Below are 17,285 nucleotides of genomic sequence, written 5' to 3'. Positions count from 1 at the left end.
GAATGAGTCCAGTGCCTTAAGATAACATCAGGCTTGACTTAAACGCGAAAGCCTGTAACAAATAAAGACATCCAAAAATACGCAAGAACTAAATTTGTATTTATTAGTAAAATAATACATGAGAACATAGTCAAAAGTCAAAACAACTCTGCAAGTCATAGTTATCAAGTACTTACACAGACACACAAAAAAATTTGTGGAGCTAAAATACTGCAATAGTGAGATTAAGGGGTGTATCAAAAAGAATCATCCCATTTAGAAGTGCTTTAATTCTGCAGCCTTTCATCAGATATATGTGCTAGTAGAAAGAAGGGATTTCTGAGTTTGACAGTATGTAGCATAACAGCATTGGTTACATTGACTCCAAACATGCTTGAAAATGTAGTAAAAAAGTCTGACTATCGTATGGACATACCGAGTACATCCAAAGGGCCACAGCATATGTGAACGTTGTAAGTTTTGTAAGTTAAACTTTATATTCAGATATGCATTTTAAAATGTACAGCAATTCTCTACATCTTTTACATACACAAAAAAACCATACACATTATATTAATACTATACTATTAATAAAAGCTTCCCAATTAGTACTAAAAGCATCTGCCTATTAAAATATCTGACTGAAGAGACTAAGAGAAGCCAAGGCATCATCGCTGGAGCTTTTCATTCATGACCCCCTTGACATCACCACAGTTTGCAGTTAAGTAAAAAAACTTTTGCAAACATAGAAATAAAATTTAGTGAAGCAGGCACGAAATATCTCTAATCTGCTGCCTCTTTGCTGTTAGCTTCTTCTATGCTTCATTAGCCCTCCCATGAGCTGCATCTGACATGTGACGAAGTAAACAAGGAACGACATAGAACTTGAGTCAACAGACTGGCACACATTACTGGCAATACCCAGTCAGATTTTTGAATCAGGATTAGACCAACATGCATTTCAATGTATGCCTAGTAACCCAGGTTATTGAAAGTTAGAAGACAAACACTCATCATGGAGCATTTTCAGTATTAGATATCAGATTAGGTCTGATAGGAAGCATCTCCTGTTGTGTGCTACATGTGAGTGAAACAACAAGAATCATGAGTGAAAACAGGTATGAAGACACACGCTAGTCTATATACTTGTAAGAGTAACTGCACGAAACCACACAATTCACAAGAAGCCATTTCAGACTTTCCACATATTCTGTTGAGTTTACTGGCAGCATCTCTATTCAGCCACACACAAACACTGTGTTTCTCTTAGATTTCCCATTTCCTTCTCATTAGGAAGCTGTCTAAGCACCAACACAGTGTGTATGCGTTAAAGCAGGGAAACTACTGGAAAGCGTGGAGAAACAGCTACATTAGTCTCTGGCTATATAGGTTTCCGTTAAGCAAATACTACCCTCTAAAGATCTGTCACTGAAGCTAAAAATGCTATGACAACATGCAGTATCCTGATAAAGGATATATATCATGAACACATACACCCCACGAGCATTGTGTATTTTTTTTTTTTACTCTTACTCCTAAGACGCAAGAAGACAAATTGCACACGAGGCTGCTGCAGAGCGCTTTAATATCACGGATGAAAACCAAGCTACTAACTCTCTCCACTCTTTCTGTGGAGGTATGACTGCCATGCACTCACTAGAGCAGAAAAAACACAGCACTCTGGATAGTGGCCATTTAATACTCAAAAAAATACTATTTATACATCACCAACAGAACAGCAACGGCAGTATTACAACACAGCACTGATTTTATTCATCAAGGTGCACTTGTACGTGAGTGAAAATTGTTCCCCTCACCTCACACAAATCTTTCTACCTAAAGCTCCCTATATGAAGCAAAGGTAACTGATTTAAAACAAAACAAAACAAAACAAAAAAAACAACAAGACACATACTCATCCTGTAGAAATATAAAAATCCAGAAATGCATAAACCTTTAACTGCTGTTGGGCAGCTCTTTATACTTACATTCTGATTATATTATGCTCAGTAAAAATGAAACAGTCAGCTTCACCCTCAGTTTTATATAGTGCCTATGCTAAGACATCAAAATCCACCAGCCTTTCGACTTGCATTCCTGTACATTAATCCTGTTGGTGTGTGCTTATAATTTACTATCGTTGTTGTCATGGTAGGAAACAAGGCAAACAGTTAGGTTCAACGCCCTTAGCTTCCTGCACACAGTGCTTCCTGAGGAACCAAGGCTACTGCATAGAGGTGGAGATGGGGGAGGAGACTGTCAGAGAGAGGGTAGATGAGCATATGAGGATGCAGTGTGCAAGCATATTTCTGGGCTCTGAAATACGAAGGAAATGGTGGCTGAGGCAAAGTGGAAGCAGGAGAGAAGGGAGAGAACAGAGGGCTGGGATGTGGAAAGCGAGAGGACATGAGTGGAGTCGAGCCAAATGTGTGAGAGAGCAGCATAACAGCGCACAGCGGGGCTGGGTTCAGCAGACAATATCATCTATCCAGGAATCACAGAGGGCGATATGATGAAATTAAACAGATATGTTGCACGTGAGTATGACAAGCATGCATTTGTGGCAAATGGCTACATGAAGAGCATATCCATACAAGTACAAATCAACAATCAAATTACGTTGCGCTGGCATGGCAAAGGAGGCAAACGAGACATTATTAAACCTTTATTTATTCTGAAGGACCAAAAACCCCAGAGAAGTGACCATGAAAAAAGACTCACTAGCGTTAAAATGAATTTACTATGCTTTTCATTATTTTCTGTCATTATTTACATGCAATTAAATTGCCAGTGTCAAATAGTAAGGTGTGTGTATGTACAAGTTATAAATCATAAATCTCATGGTTTAGACTAATCTAAACCCTCAATTTCAGAGTTTCTCTTTCTACTCTTTGTTTGATTTAATACCAGTAAGACAGGATATCCCTAATGACAAAAGCACACAGCTCTCTAAGCACAGCAGCTCCATCCATTCACTGTTCAAACCTTCTGTTTGCAAGGTGCAACCAATCAGAAGATAGACAGCTTAAAGGAAGCTAATATGTTTTGTTTCAGACAAAGGATGAACTAAGGACCTCTACCTCTAAGCATGATTTTGAACAACAAATTATGCAAAGCCAGATTCCAAAAATAAAAATATGCAGCAGGATATGAGCAAAACAGGTCTGTTTTAAAAAGTTTATTTTTTTTATATCCTTCTGCAAACGCTCTTTTAACATAAATAACGACACCTAATGATCCCAAAAGCTTACCAGTTATAATGAAATCTTAAGTATCAATAATTTCTGACAAAAATTGCATCAAATTAAACGGGCACTTTAAAACAGAAGCACATTAGAAGTTCTCAAGATTTGCATTTTTTTTCCCTGTTAAAAACAATTAAGGGTTTGGCACCAATATCAAAGCCTTGAGAGCTTGCTTGCTAAATAATAAAAACCATATTTTGCTACATGTCTTAGAGGTGCTTGTTGGAGGATGACTGTAATGTCCATATCAGTATTAAAAAAACAAACAAAAAAAACAACAAAACTGTGCTGTGCTCACAAAACTAATGTAAACAGAATCCTACAAGATAATTATGCATTGGAAAATGAGGCAATAGGTTTTCAAATTGAAAATAGAATTATATTAAAAGGACAAGCAACAAGATCGCACACATGCACAATTTCTAGTAGTAGTACTAAAACTTTAAAGCACCAATGTGGTCCTCCTCCAACACCTTTTTCTAAAAAAAAAAAAAACTGTACATTCAAAACAGGCTATGCTGATTGTGGGTGAAAACTGGCTTTGCATAAGTAATGAGGAGGAATAAAAGACTGTCCTACATCCACACCAGAGATTACACTGCTAGCTGCCGTTTCTATAAAAAGATTCAATGCAGGGAGTATGAGTGACACAGTCTCACACACACACACACACACACACACACACACACACATCCTCAGAAACACACAGATGGGCACAAAAACAAGGTAGTATATTTATAGGACAGAAGGTTTTAGCATCAAAAAAAAAAAAAAAAAAGGATCAGTCTCTGGTTAACTGCAGTCATCCAATCACAGATCTGCGACTGTTTCAGGCTTTGGAAGACAAACACAGCGAATGCTGGAAAGATTAATGGCTCCTCCAGGCCAACTTCAAATGCCTTATACATTTCCTGTTCTCCTGTTTTCCACTTCTCATTTAGACTGCTTCCTTTTTGGGCAAAAAACAAACATCTGTGAAGTATCGTCACAGTGTGTGACACAGGAATACAATGCGGACGTACAAGCCCAGTCTGAGAGCCAAACACATGTTAGCCTGTAGCTTTAAGAAACTGCTCTGAGCTGCCACATATTCAGCAGGGAAAGTCCCTGTTGCAGGCTGACTGAGATGATGTGATTTTCCATTGCTTGATGACAGCTGGGTTAAACACATTAGCTACTGGTTTCAGGGAAATTTTTTGTTAGCCCCAAAAGATAATTCCCTCTACACTTAAAATGTTAAAAAAAAAAAGAAAAAAAAAAAGAATCAGATTTGTTATGTACTTCAGTATAATTGACTTTTGCTTAGAATATGTTAAAAATTTAACCCCCCTAAAAGTGCACAGCTTTATGTCAATGAGGTTACAAATACATGTTCCATAATATTTTTGTGCTCTGTGTCTGCAGCATAATAGGCAATCATGTTAACTACAGTAACCAGTCACCCCTCGCCCCAAAGGGCCATTTTAAGGCAGGAAAACCCCTTGCTACTAATTCACTACTGGAGAATGAGCAACAGCTTCAGTTTTTTGCCAAACTGCAGGGCATTAATGTCAGGATTGTCTGATAACAGAAAAATGGGATTTGGGGGAATTTGAGTTTATGTTAAATGAAACTGAGTACATAAGCAACTATATCACCTGGATTAAAATTTGCTCTTTGTTGTGACCATTACGGTGCATCCTACTTTTGCCAATAGGACTTGAGATACTTCTACAACTTGAGTGGACTGTGTTTGACTAAAATACTCTGGAAAGGTTGTCTAGATATGGTCCCAAAGTTTATTGCATATGTCAGGCTAAGAATGAAGCCATGAGGTTGAGAGAAATGTTCCTGTGAGACTGGGTGGTCTCAACGTACAGATCTCAGGAAGGATTAAAGAATATTCTGCAGCACTTGAAGAGCGGTGCACAGCAGCCTCAATCATTTTCAAATGGAAGCAGTTTTGAACCACCTACAGTCACCCTAAATCTGTCCTACAGACCAAATAATTAATCAAGGACAAAAGGCCTTTGTCAAACATTAAAAAAAATGACTATGCCTGCCCAGCACATTATGTCCTAATTATAATGAAAGTAATCTGGATCCTTACCACGGTTTAATGGGTTCTTTTATTTCTCATGTTTAACCTCCACACTAGGTTACGTATCAATGGGTCTGCTAGCTTTTCCATTTACCCAGCAACTAACAGAGACAAACCAACAAACCTCAACAAAAAATTTCCCTCTACGGAGAACCTGCCTCTTTGTCCTCCTTGTGAATGTCAATACTGACGATCATAACTTGCATTTCTGGTATACTTTACAATTAAGTCATCCTGAAAAGTGACTTTGTCTACAGCAGCAGCTTTGTCCTTTTTCCTTCTCCCCAGCCTGTGTGTCATGTATGGTTTACAAACCCTGTGGGCGCACCTTCAGCTGCAAACACGTGGACAATAGAAATGTGGTTATGTGAGACTGCACAAAACAGAAAGTGACAAAGTTGTGTTATCGTTCTACCTCCCCAAACTTTCATGATAAGCTCCAGACATATGTAGTTTATGTACTGTCCCGTACACGTGACCTCTTCTCACGTGTCCTAGCTTTTAACTGATAAGAGCTTCACTAACGGCCTTCAAGTACCAGCTCAACAAAGTCACAATAAAAGTTTTACCGAACAGGAAATGTCCATAAAATGTTCTAAATTTGGTCTCGGGTATAAAATTAGCAGAGTACCTTAAATATGGGTAAGTAACTCTTTTGTAAGTAACAGAACCATTGTACAAATGCATACAATTTATTCATTTAAATAATCATGAGTAGGTCTCGCGCCAATAAATGTGCAGTTGAACATATATGAAAGGCCAATGATGCATATTTATTAGAGGATGTTACAGTGCGCTGTGAGTAAGAGTTCAGGCTTTCATCTGTGGGTTTTTTTATGCTTCAGACCGAAAAGGCTGCAGTTTTTGATGCAATGCTACGGCCGGTCTAAGCATGGCTTTAACACATCCCCCAATATCCCTCTTCAACAGTGTCATATGCACAACTACGAGGACATCCAAGTTATCCTGGAAAGCTAGAGGAACTCAGAAAAATGACACAGTGGCCTCATTTGTCTGAAATACAGTTTATGTCTGAAGCCCCTAATGAATTATGGACCAGGCCTCTTCTACCAAAAGACCAATGACCTCCATTAGAGCAAGCCAGAAACAAGAACTTGAAACTTCACGGCCCATGCAGGATCCATAAATAAGCTTTGACAAAGTATGTCACACAACTGAAGGCAATTGCCTTCTTTATGGTTTTTTTTTTTTTTGGTAAAGTAGAACAACATCAACAATAGGTGTAAGAGAAGAGTACTGTTAACATGGACAGTGGTGTGAATCACAAGCTCTTTATAGCCACTAGCCTGATTGTAAAGACAGAAAACAACAGTTGTGAAAATGCTTGTACTAGTCAAAAAGGGTGCTCAGACCCTTTGTGTTACGTATACTACCCCGCAGCATTGGGGGTAGGGGTGGGAGATAATGGATGCATGTATACGGGCAGATCTTGTCTCTCTGGTATTTAGGTTTGCCTTTACTTTTCATTCACATCCCACCGGCACAGGCGCAGAGGCCCATCTCCCTACAGCCATCCCCTCCCCCCTTCCTGTTGTTGCATTTCAATGTAAATGGCTGCATGAATGGCTGCAGCTGGCCCATCAAAAGGCCAGCACTGCTCCCGCGAAAGGGTCTCTGTGATTGAGATTCAGCCAGGCCACCCCACACTACCCTCCCCCACTCAGCACTTTGTCCTAACCCCTTACCCACGTCTAAGCTTATAGCTTAGTCCCAAAATAAAGAAGGCACTACAGAACAGCAGAAAGCTGATATAGCTGTGGGCCTCTGAGCATAATTGTTGTCAGAATGAAACCATTTCTCAACTCGACAATAAAACCAAAACATATTTTACTTTATCAGAAGATGACAAAGGTCAGTAACAGACAAAAAACAAGATCACTGCAGCAAACAGAAAGGAACAGACCCAAAATGTCTTTCATATAGAGTGCTTACAATCAGTGTGGCATGATTCTTCTATTAATATGTCATGTAGAAAGAGGAGGCTGTCAACACAACTTTGAACACTGATGGGAATTTGCACAGCAAATCCAAATAGTTTCTCTCCTCTTCTCTGTTCCACTGTGCTTACACTGGTATATTGCAAGCTCAGCAGTACAGTGGTGTATTATACGTTTCTAAGTATGAAAGGTTCCACTTTGGTCTGGGTAACATAACTCTTGTCATAAGAAGGTCCGCATGAGGCTTCGTGCAGACGGCTGCATGCCTGCCAATTTGCTATGACCACACTGGCTTGTCTATGCAGACGCCACCAACTTCCAAGTGTACATCTGTACAGAAGAACCACATTATAGGGAGCAACAACGGCTCTGACAAACCATCTTTAAAACACTGATTTACACAAAAGCCATTTAAAGAGCTAATGGCATTCACAAAAGCCTCTGACTGAGAAAACACAGCTTTTCAGAGGGTTTAAAACCACAAATGCATCATTTAAGCTCTAGAAGGACATGGAAAAGCCATTTAAAATAATCTGTAAATTAGAAGGGAGAAACATAGAAGGTGAGAGATCAGATAAGCACCCTGTCATGTCTTTTCCCTGTGTGTCAGAGAAAATCTGAACAGACCAGGACAGCGGTGCCCAGAGGGACGCATCACACAGACTGTCTGCGCCATTAGCTGAGAGACCTGGCCGACTAACCTCAGGACATTTCCAACCCCACATATGGATAATACATCATTCCATGCAGTCTACTGCTCAGCAGTACACTCAAACACCAACTGTTGTCTCCAGATTTGCAACACCCCTAATTCATGCCTGCCCAGATTGAAGAATGCAGCCATTTGCCTAATAGTGTTACCAATTCAGACACTTTCAGTTTGAACAGACAAATGAGATGAAGCTTTTTATAGCCAAGACTTTCAACTATTAATCATTCCTTAAGACACACATGGAGTCATATGTAGAATATGAACAGTAGCATATCTAGAAAAACATAAAAATGAAACTATGAAGACATGCTCATACAAACATTAGGTTTACTTCGTCTGTGCCTGAGCCTCTTTCAGAATGAAACTAAAAGTGTGACTAAACATTGGCCTCCGCACCTACAGATATCTTAGCCAGAAGGCAAACTATCCAGGGCATAGGTCAGCCCACGCCATACTGCATTTATGACCTCAAAATAAACCGAACCCTGGAGTATACTACTGTGTGATAAAAGTTTAGAAATTTTCTGCATGTCTAAAAATTATAATTGAGCATATCAATAAGTTTCCCTTGAAAATAAGAGTGCAAAATATTCCTTTTTCAAGCTTCTATCAGAGAGATCAAAAGCCAAGTCTGTGGAAGAAAAAAAAGGAAAAAAAAGCACATTTCTGGAGAAGTAGCAGCATGCCAGAGTAGAAAACCTTTTCCCTTTGATGTGCAGAGACTCAGGGAAGAGAAAATATTATCAAAAGTGCTGCAGCGGAAGGCTAGCAAGTAAGCAGAATCTAACACGAGTTAAAGACACCATCAACCATCAGGACCTTCTAAACCCTGAAACGAGGCTCTACAGTCCCTGAGGGAAACAGCAGCATTGGGGCCCGCCATTTTGTTCCATTTCGCTTCGAGGACAGAGGAGGGAGCAAAGGACTAGACTGAATTTCAAAGGGCTTCAGATGCCATTTGAGTATCCACTGAGATTGTACTGGTAAAACAGAGCGGCTATAAAAGATTTACACAACTCAAACAGGGAGGAAGAGAAAAAAACTAAACATGAAAAAAAGGGGGGAAAAAGGTAGAGCCAGACAGGCAGATGCAAGAAATAGGAGTAGCCATGCTTGTTTACCTAAAAGGACCACACTCTCAGTACAAGAGGGGGAGGGGAGACACTGCACTGACAGAAGGCAGGCAGAGTGAGTGCTCGAGTTGCAGCTAAAGCCTTCTTTTCTCTCTTACGACCAACAACTGTTTTATCCTTCCATTTCAGCTAAAGATGGATTTGCAAAGAGTACTGCAACACTGCGCCAGGCACCTTTGGATTGCATTATTATATAACACATGAGAGCAGAAAACACACGACCACTCTTTTTTCCCCTCAATGTATAACAGGGACTGCACAGATAAATGTTGGCAACGTTGTAAATATCGCAATATTTTTTAAGACAACCCCTTACATAAACAAATTTGAAATTTAGCCATATATTCTACTGAAATAAAAGACATACACCTTCTTCTACAAAAAATAGAATCAGCGCCGCAAACTCATACTGCTGTACAAAACATAATGCTATAAATTTAAAGTGTACTATAATCACTCTAACCAAAACTATAGCACAAATTTTGTCAAATGTTCAAAAAATAAAAATAAAAAACAACACACACACAAAAAAAACCCTACAAAAAACCCCCAAAACAAAACAAAACAAAAAACCCACATAAAAAAAAAAAAAGCACGGTATATACACACACAATGAATTTCAATACGTACATGTTCAGTACAGCTTCTCTAAAAAGACAAAACTGAAATTGAGCAGTTAAATAGATTTGCAGGGTCAATTAGTAAACAGGCACAATAACAACCTGCAAACCACCGCAGACATTTAAAGGAATATAGTAAAGCATGTTGCTGAATAGTTATTAGTACTCAGTCATATTTTTAAGCATAAGCGCTACTGAGCAACTGCTGCTGCGCTCTCCCTTCACGAAGACTCTTGTTTAGACACAAATATGCATTTTACCTTTACTTAGCTTGAGTTGTCTTGATAACCAAGCATAATTCATTATTCAGTAATTCTGACGGGTTATCACTTGATTTGCTAACAATAATAGCCTGGTTGTCTGTCCTGTGCAACAGCTACTGTCAAGCCAGCCAAACAGAGCAATCAAGCAGGCCTTGTTCTCTTCCTTGCCATTCTGTTGTGTTTGTGCCATAATACACCGACTTGTTCACCTTCATACCAGCTTTTCATCAATAACAAAAAAAACAAAAAAAACAAAACAAAACAAAAAGGTAGTCCATCTTTGAATGAGACAGAAGACTGGAGAGGAAAAACAGAGCACTGAGTAAGGTTTACAACAACGCTTAACAGCTGGCCGATATCCGTACACCTCAGAGGTTGAGTAAGGCTGCATCGACACTAATCTCTGTCCAGACAAGTGTTTAAGCACAGTTTCAGATAATCTCTGTCTACACAAACTGCCCGTGAACACACAACACATGATTAATCGCAAACACTGTGCATGAGTGTCTTTATAAATCAGGTAACACGCGAATTTAAGGCAGTCGTGGTGTCAGAACACAACATGAGCTTCTGAAGCAACTAGGGACGTAGTAATTTGGAGCAGGTATTGGTCCAAACCAGACCAAAAAAGCTGAGATAGATATGCATGTTCATGCAACATTCTTGTCAGCAGTGGTGGATAAGCTGCTAGCACAGGGGAAGCTAAAAGCTTTGTCACTTTCAAGATGGTATGCCAGCAGCAACTCTTTATGTTTGCATCATTGTTTGATATAACCAGAGGCTATTCAAGTGCGCTGCAATGACTAAAAAGTCAAGATGATGTTGATTTTTATGATTTTTATATGATCATTATGTTCTTGGTGTGATGCTTGTTAAAAAGATTTTATTACAATTATGATAAAATAACATGGAGTTAATTCACTTCACTCTTCTCTCGCCAACATGCATAGTGAGCGTGTTGTGCAAGTTTGTGTTACATTATTGTGCGAGGTGCATTCACAGCAACTCACTAACACAACTATAAAAAGCACAATATCCTAAATACACACTGGTCTTAAATGTTAGATCATTTAAGTTTTGTTTTTGCTTGGGTTTTTTTCACTGTTATTTATTATTTTACAAATAAACACCAAATGAATAAATGTATTCTTGGATGTATTTATCTGGTACATTTTATACTGATGCCCTATGAAACATAAAAGATCAATTACCAGTCTGTTCCCCACAATGAAGACCACGGCTTATTATTTAACTCTTCAAATCAGCAGATGCTCTAAACCAATGTATTAGTGTCATACTGGAAATGAAAGAAGTTGAACCGGTGCATGCCTAATGGAAATAATGGTAGTGACAGTATTATTATTAACAATGGGAAAAGTCACCACACAGAGAAGATAAAACTATTAAATGTGTATGTATGAGATAGCTTAAGTTTAACTTAAATTTGTAAATGACAGGATCAGAGACATGGCACGCAAACATTCATGACTCTATAGGAGAATTCTGTAACAGGAAAAGAGCCAATCAACATCCAAGCTGGAAACCACACGAGCCAATTCAGTTGATAAACTGGCAGATACACACAGCAGAGATTTACAAATGTCAGCTATGTGGTGGAGGCCACATCTACTCATCGTAAAGATATAACAGAGTGCCCTTATCACTTGATCAATTAAATCTGTAACTAGAAAGAATCAAGGCATGTGGTTCAAGTGTTCTAATGGGATTAGCCAGAGATGCTGACTGAGAAACTGCATGCACCAAGTACACCCATATCTTACTCGAGGGGGGGAAAAGGAAAAGCTCTTCAATTCTTATTTTAGAGTGATCTGTATGAGCAGTGATTCTGTACATTCTGATTTTGTTCCAGTGATTACTGAAAATTAGAGCTCAGACCTGTTCTACAATTATAAAAAGGGGCATCAAAATAACTGCCCAGATTTGTTAACAAGATGGCTGTTGAGTGGCGAGACTTGCTTCTAGGACGACTTTGATAAATCGCTGTCAAGAAGAGAAGGTGCTCATCTGTGGTGGCCTTTTCACAAGTTCAAGTATCTGCCTGTCCAGACCAAAATACAAGCCCAGAGTTTTAAAACTGGGTCAACAGAAAGCTCCATTTTATTGGTCCCAAAACGCCACAGTAACGAGAATGCTAGCTGAAAACAAGCAACAACCTAGGGCTTAAAATGAAAATGGATTAGTGGGGATGGACACACAGGCAAAATTATTTTCTACATTTTGGGGGACCCTTGAGATCATTCTCAGACATGAGAACTACTGTTGGGCAGCAGAAGAGCAAAATCACAGAAGTCAGCCTGCCTGAATCCAGGCTTTAAGAGCTCATAACCTATCAAAGCCCAGCAAAACTCCACTTCCTGTTACAGTGAGAGTATATGTCTTGTTTCCTTGGTAGCAATTTTAGAAACAGAGGCATCAGTAAGGGGAACCGGAAGGGACATGCAATTCAGCTGGATTCAACCAGGTTGGCAGTTATCACTAACATCTTTGAACAAAAATTTAAATACAAATTAAATGTACAAACCAAAGTTCACAAGGAAACAAATGAGAACATACACAAAACTGACTCACTGAACGATGGTCTGCCTATGCTCCAAGGCAAAAATATATACACATACATTTCTTAAAGGCACAAGAAGTGCAATAGTGTCTCAATGAAATGGGCAGTGAGGCTCATATATGGATCAGATGTGCAACGTGACCAAAAATCCAACATGTTAGCAAAGTATGACTCATTCACTTTACCAGCTCTGCACTCCATGTAGAGCTGGTAAAGTGCCGTTCAAGAGAAATGTTAACTAGGGTTAGTTAATTGAATCAGCTACTTAAATCCAACATTTTCAACTGCACTTTCTGTCATTGCGTCTTTTACAATAAAGTAAGCAATCATGATATGACAGTGTCAATTCATTTTTGTGTGTTTTTTTGTCGTGCGGCATGGCATGGAAGAAATAGTCTGTAGTGTATAATTTTGTATTGTGAGTACTCTGAAGGATGGCAATGCTTCAGAGGGTAAAAGCAATCCCTTGTGTTAGCTGCCTTTGTGGAAACACAGCTGGGAGTTTGTTCTGACTCTTCTTTTCCATCGTATCCTCATCTTTTGACCCTTGGGCTATGTTTATTGGGGTGCCACTTCAGTAACACTGTTACCTGGGTTTTCATTAACGGTTTTCTGTAATAATTTTGTATTTTATCTCGCCAAACGCTCCTAATGTGCTAGTGTGTATAGTTGCAGTAGTCCAAACAATAGCACATGAGTTGCTGCTCGCTGCACATCCTATGCTCTGTGTGTCAACCTAACCTGATGTGGACGTAACTCTATTTCAGCCACATGACTGGTTCAGCATTCTCCCTGGCTTTTCATGTTGTCCATTAAAACATGATAGAATGAGTTATATTGACTTGGTATTGACCACATCTCGTATTTCTATTGAGAGAAAGAGATTCCAATTATCTTCATCGCCCAGCTCTACTGGAGACCACATTTGTTTACATTTCTGCTTAGGCACAAATTTCACACATAAATCCTGCAGGTCACCATTTTCATGTGGACCTGAACAGTCTGTGCTATAATAGCGAATGAACTGAGGCTTTAACTATAGCACAGACAAACAGAACCTACGCAAGCTCAAGGGAGACAGAGATATGCATCACTGCCTCTGCAGTGTAGTCAACATGAACGCCCCAACAAGCTTCAACACTCTCAGTATCTTGGTATAAAACACCACCAACGGCACTGCAGTGTTTTCCTCAGCACTGGTACTGCACCAAAGGGGCAAGCTTCTCCTCCATATTCAATTTCCTCAAATCCCACCATGTTGTGTCTTTCCTTCATATTTTTAAAGGAGGTGGGAGGGGGAGTGTTCCACTGAACCGACACTGCCAATTTAGATAGTTATCCATTCATACAGTTATGCTCCAAACTGTATGCAAGCACGTAGTGATAAAAGCCGGCAAGCTTTAAACAGGCCCACAATGCATAAACAAATCCTCTTCACTGGTTTCAGCTTTGACTATGTATTTCATTGCTTTGTTTACACACAGGGTTGTAGCAAATCCAAAGCATATCCAAATGCATAAGAGCTAGAGAATTAAGACGCTGTGCAAACCTAACTGGGAAAGCTGGAAGACCAGTATTGCGTTAGGTCAACAGCTAAATGAGCAATGCTACTGTGCCTTTTGAAAATAGGTCAACATTTGGATGTTACTGGTGCACTCTCTTGAGTAATGTCATGTTAATTATTGACTGGGATATAAAGGTGCCCCCCAGACTTAAACATAAATATACAAATAAGCCAATTATTAGCCTAAAGACCGCGGACAGTTTACATCAAACCACCTTTGCTTGCAAAAACCTTTCAAAAACACACGCACAGCGCTACTCTGTTAGTAATGCCACACGTGGGCATGAGGTACTAATGTTTGCAGTAGTGACTAAGATATTTAGACTTAATTTTAAAGAGTCAACACATTGACAATCACATCAAGTTCAAAAAATGATTCACCACAAAATTTTGCTTCAGAGTGCAGACGATTTCTCAATGTGTAACAAACAGAAGGGATTCCTTCTTTCAAACTCGGATCATTTAGGGGTGGGAAATGAAGAGGATAAACCCTCAATAAAGCTGCACTTGAGAAGTAATTCTTAATAGTTTAAGAGGAAAAAACATAAAGTACATGTAGTACAATGGCGATACAACGTCATAACGCTGCTTAAAAACAGTAAACGCACGAAAACATTGCACATTCACACCATAAAAACGGGTTAATCTCAGGGACAGCAGGAGTCAGTTTGTTGTTGTTGCCATGTTAGCTTTGCAGGGAGAGTAAAAGGACACCTACCTCTGTCTGAAATCCCACAATTTCAACCAGTTACTGAATCTTTAACGTTTAGTCTACGCCGTGGTGTTTTCCGCCGATGCTGGATGGTCCCATTTGTCGCCGTCGGTTCACTATACACTGCTCCGGCGACATCCGCATAAACTTGCGACGACCATCGCAGCTCATTCGACTCGAGGCTAGCGCTAGCTTGTTAAAATCGTGTAGACCAACAAACAGACGTCCACAGAAAAAAAAACACTAAAATATCCACGAGAATTCGTTTACAGCGTTGCTATTTCATCTTCTCCAAAAACTACGAACCTTTAACGGTCCACCTATGTAGCTCGAGGCTAGCTTGGGTAAATGTAAGCCATCAAAAGATGTTATTTTTGTTTCGCTTTAATCCTCTCCGCCAAACCATTCGAGCGGTTTTCGAGCGGCCTTAGCATTCAGTGTGTGGGGACGCTCGGCACGGAAACGAGTCACGGATGAAACGCGAGCTCTGATTGGCTCCGTTGCTGTAGGCGGATACCTTTGCAGTGCACTTTGAAAATGACGCCATTTTGGATCAGCACAACCACCCTATCCACCCTTCTGTCCAAGCTTGAGACGTGCCCCAACGTGGCGGCCCATGTGTCACAGTTTCAAACACCTGAGACAACGCTCCATTATATAGTTGGAGGACCAAGAAAAGGAAATGGAGTACGGGCGTTGGGTGCACTCGTTTTCTGTCTTTATAAAAACGCATTGCCAGCTCGCGTGGTACATGCTCCTAGACACGTTTACACCGGTTGGCTCGCGTCAGTAAGTGGAAGCACTTGTTTATGACAAAATAGTTCAGACAGACTTTATCGCGCAGGCGCACATACGTCTACTATACATTATAGACATTCGCGAGTTCATGTTGCCTGACCCTGATTTGAGCTATTTTGCACAGTTATTGAGAGGATTTCCCCCCTGTGATAATTAAACACCTGCAACTTCACATAATTACCTACAGGACCTCGGTGTGTGCCTCTATACACACTACTATTCTATAACCAGTCCATATAAGTCCATTTACCACCCATTTACTACAAGAGCAGTAGCTTCAATAATTAGAATAATAGCTCGAAGTTATTCCCACTAAATCTTTTTAGCCTAGCTATACTGACTTTCCTGATACCATTGGGCCTGGTAACCCGCAAGAAAACATTTTGTATCATCATAAGTCATAGTAGTTATACATACATCATACTCGCTGGCATATTTTTTAGTATTTAAGAATTTATTAATGAATGTAAAATAATTTAAACAACATTATCGGCGGTATGGGGTTGATACTTTGAAATTGTAAATTACTATCCTCGTGAAAAACGCTCTGGAAAACTTTTTATTATAATTCTTAAGATATGCATGCTTCACGGCCTTTTATATGTGTAATTACGTGATCTAAGTGCAGCTTTCGGCTGATGAGTCTGTGAAGAAACCGGAGCGTGCTGGTGAACAAACCTGACAGACCCGTGGTTAAACTGATGCGTGAACGGATGATACGAATGCTCCAATTGGCCGAAAGGAAAACTCCAAACTCTCATTGGGTCACTTTAATGCCATTCAATCAGACCTGTACGCATCGCTTTCCATACAGTCTGCGTTTCTACGACATTGTTTTGATTATCCACAAAAGCCTTTCTTCTTTCTTCATACTTGACTGGAGCTCATTCACATTAATAATACTGGGTATTGTTATTGTTATTATTATTATTATTATTATTATAATTATTATTATTATTATTATTATTATTAGACTGGACCGAAACACAAAAAGCACCCTGCTCTCAATCTAACCCCACGTAACCAACATTGTCTGTTTTCATATGCATTCATTTTGCTAAATCGCACCGTACCTAAACAGCTCAATCATCTTAACCAACAGCGCTCTCTGGTGGACCAGTGATACATTTTTGACTGAAAAATCAAGTAAACAAACACCCACAACTCTTTACTGCAGGCTTCACGGGAAGCAGTAAATTTGCAAATTTAAACCGTTTACCAGATCTTGACAACTAACCAATTTGTGTTAAAAAAAAATATATATGACTCGCTATTTATTTTATATATTTACTTTCTATACGCCATTCTTAAATAACTTATTTAAGAATGAAAACTACTTATTTATTTAATTAATTAATTTAATTAATTTATTTAATTCTTAAATAAATAAGTAGAATAAACACAGTGAAATCCGCAAAATTCTCAGATTAAAAAAATGTAAAAGAAAAAACGAGGAAAGAAACACGGATAAAGAAAAAAGAAGAAGTAACATTTAAATAAAAAATAATATTAAATCAAAACAAACGAAAAGCTTCAAAGTGTAAAGGAAATAAAAGACAACAAAAGCGATGAATAAGTTAACACGAGGTGTCCGTGTGCGCCTGCGTCAGACTCTAGCACAAAATAAACTAATATTTTCTGCA

At 39.2% G+C, this 17,285-nt stretch overlaps 1 protein-coding gene across 2 annotated transcripts in view; it reads right to left on the bottom strand.

Moving 5' to 3' along the window:
* ankrd11 (ankyrin repeat domain 11) overlaps positions 1-15,404 on the bottom strand; it is a 106,062-nt gene extending 90,658 nt beyond the window's left edge. Inside the window, exon 1 of one of the 2 annotated variants that reach the window (XM_013271685.3) lies at positions 14,851-15,404. The gene's annotated coding sequence lies outside the window, so the exon portion shown is untranslated. The remainder of the gene's footprint in view (positions 1-14,850) is intronic. The other variant, XM_005466918.4, reaches the window with a different exon arrangement.
* Positions 15,405-17,285: the final 1,881 nt, after the last annotated feature.

The sequence above is a fragment of the Oreochromis niloticus genome, linkage group LG1 (assembly GCF_001858045.2).
Source record: "Oreochromis niloticus isolate F11D_XX linkage group LG1, O_niloticus_UMD_NMBU, whole genome shotgun sequence".
Classification (NCBI taxonomy): domain Eukaryota; kingdom Metazoa; phylum Chordata; class Actinopteri; order Cichliformes; family Cichlidae; genus Oreochromis; species Oreochromis niloticus.
Note: the sequence above shows the minus strand (reverse complement) of the source record. Positions and strands in the feature narration are given on the sequence as shown.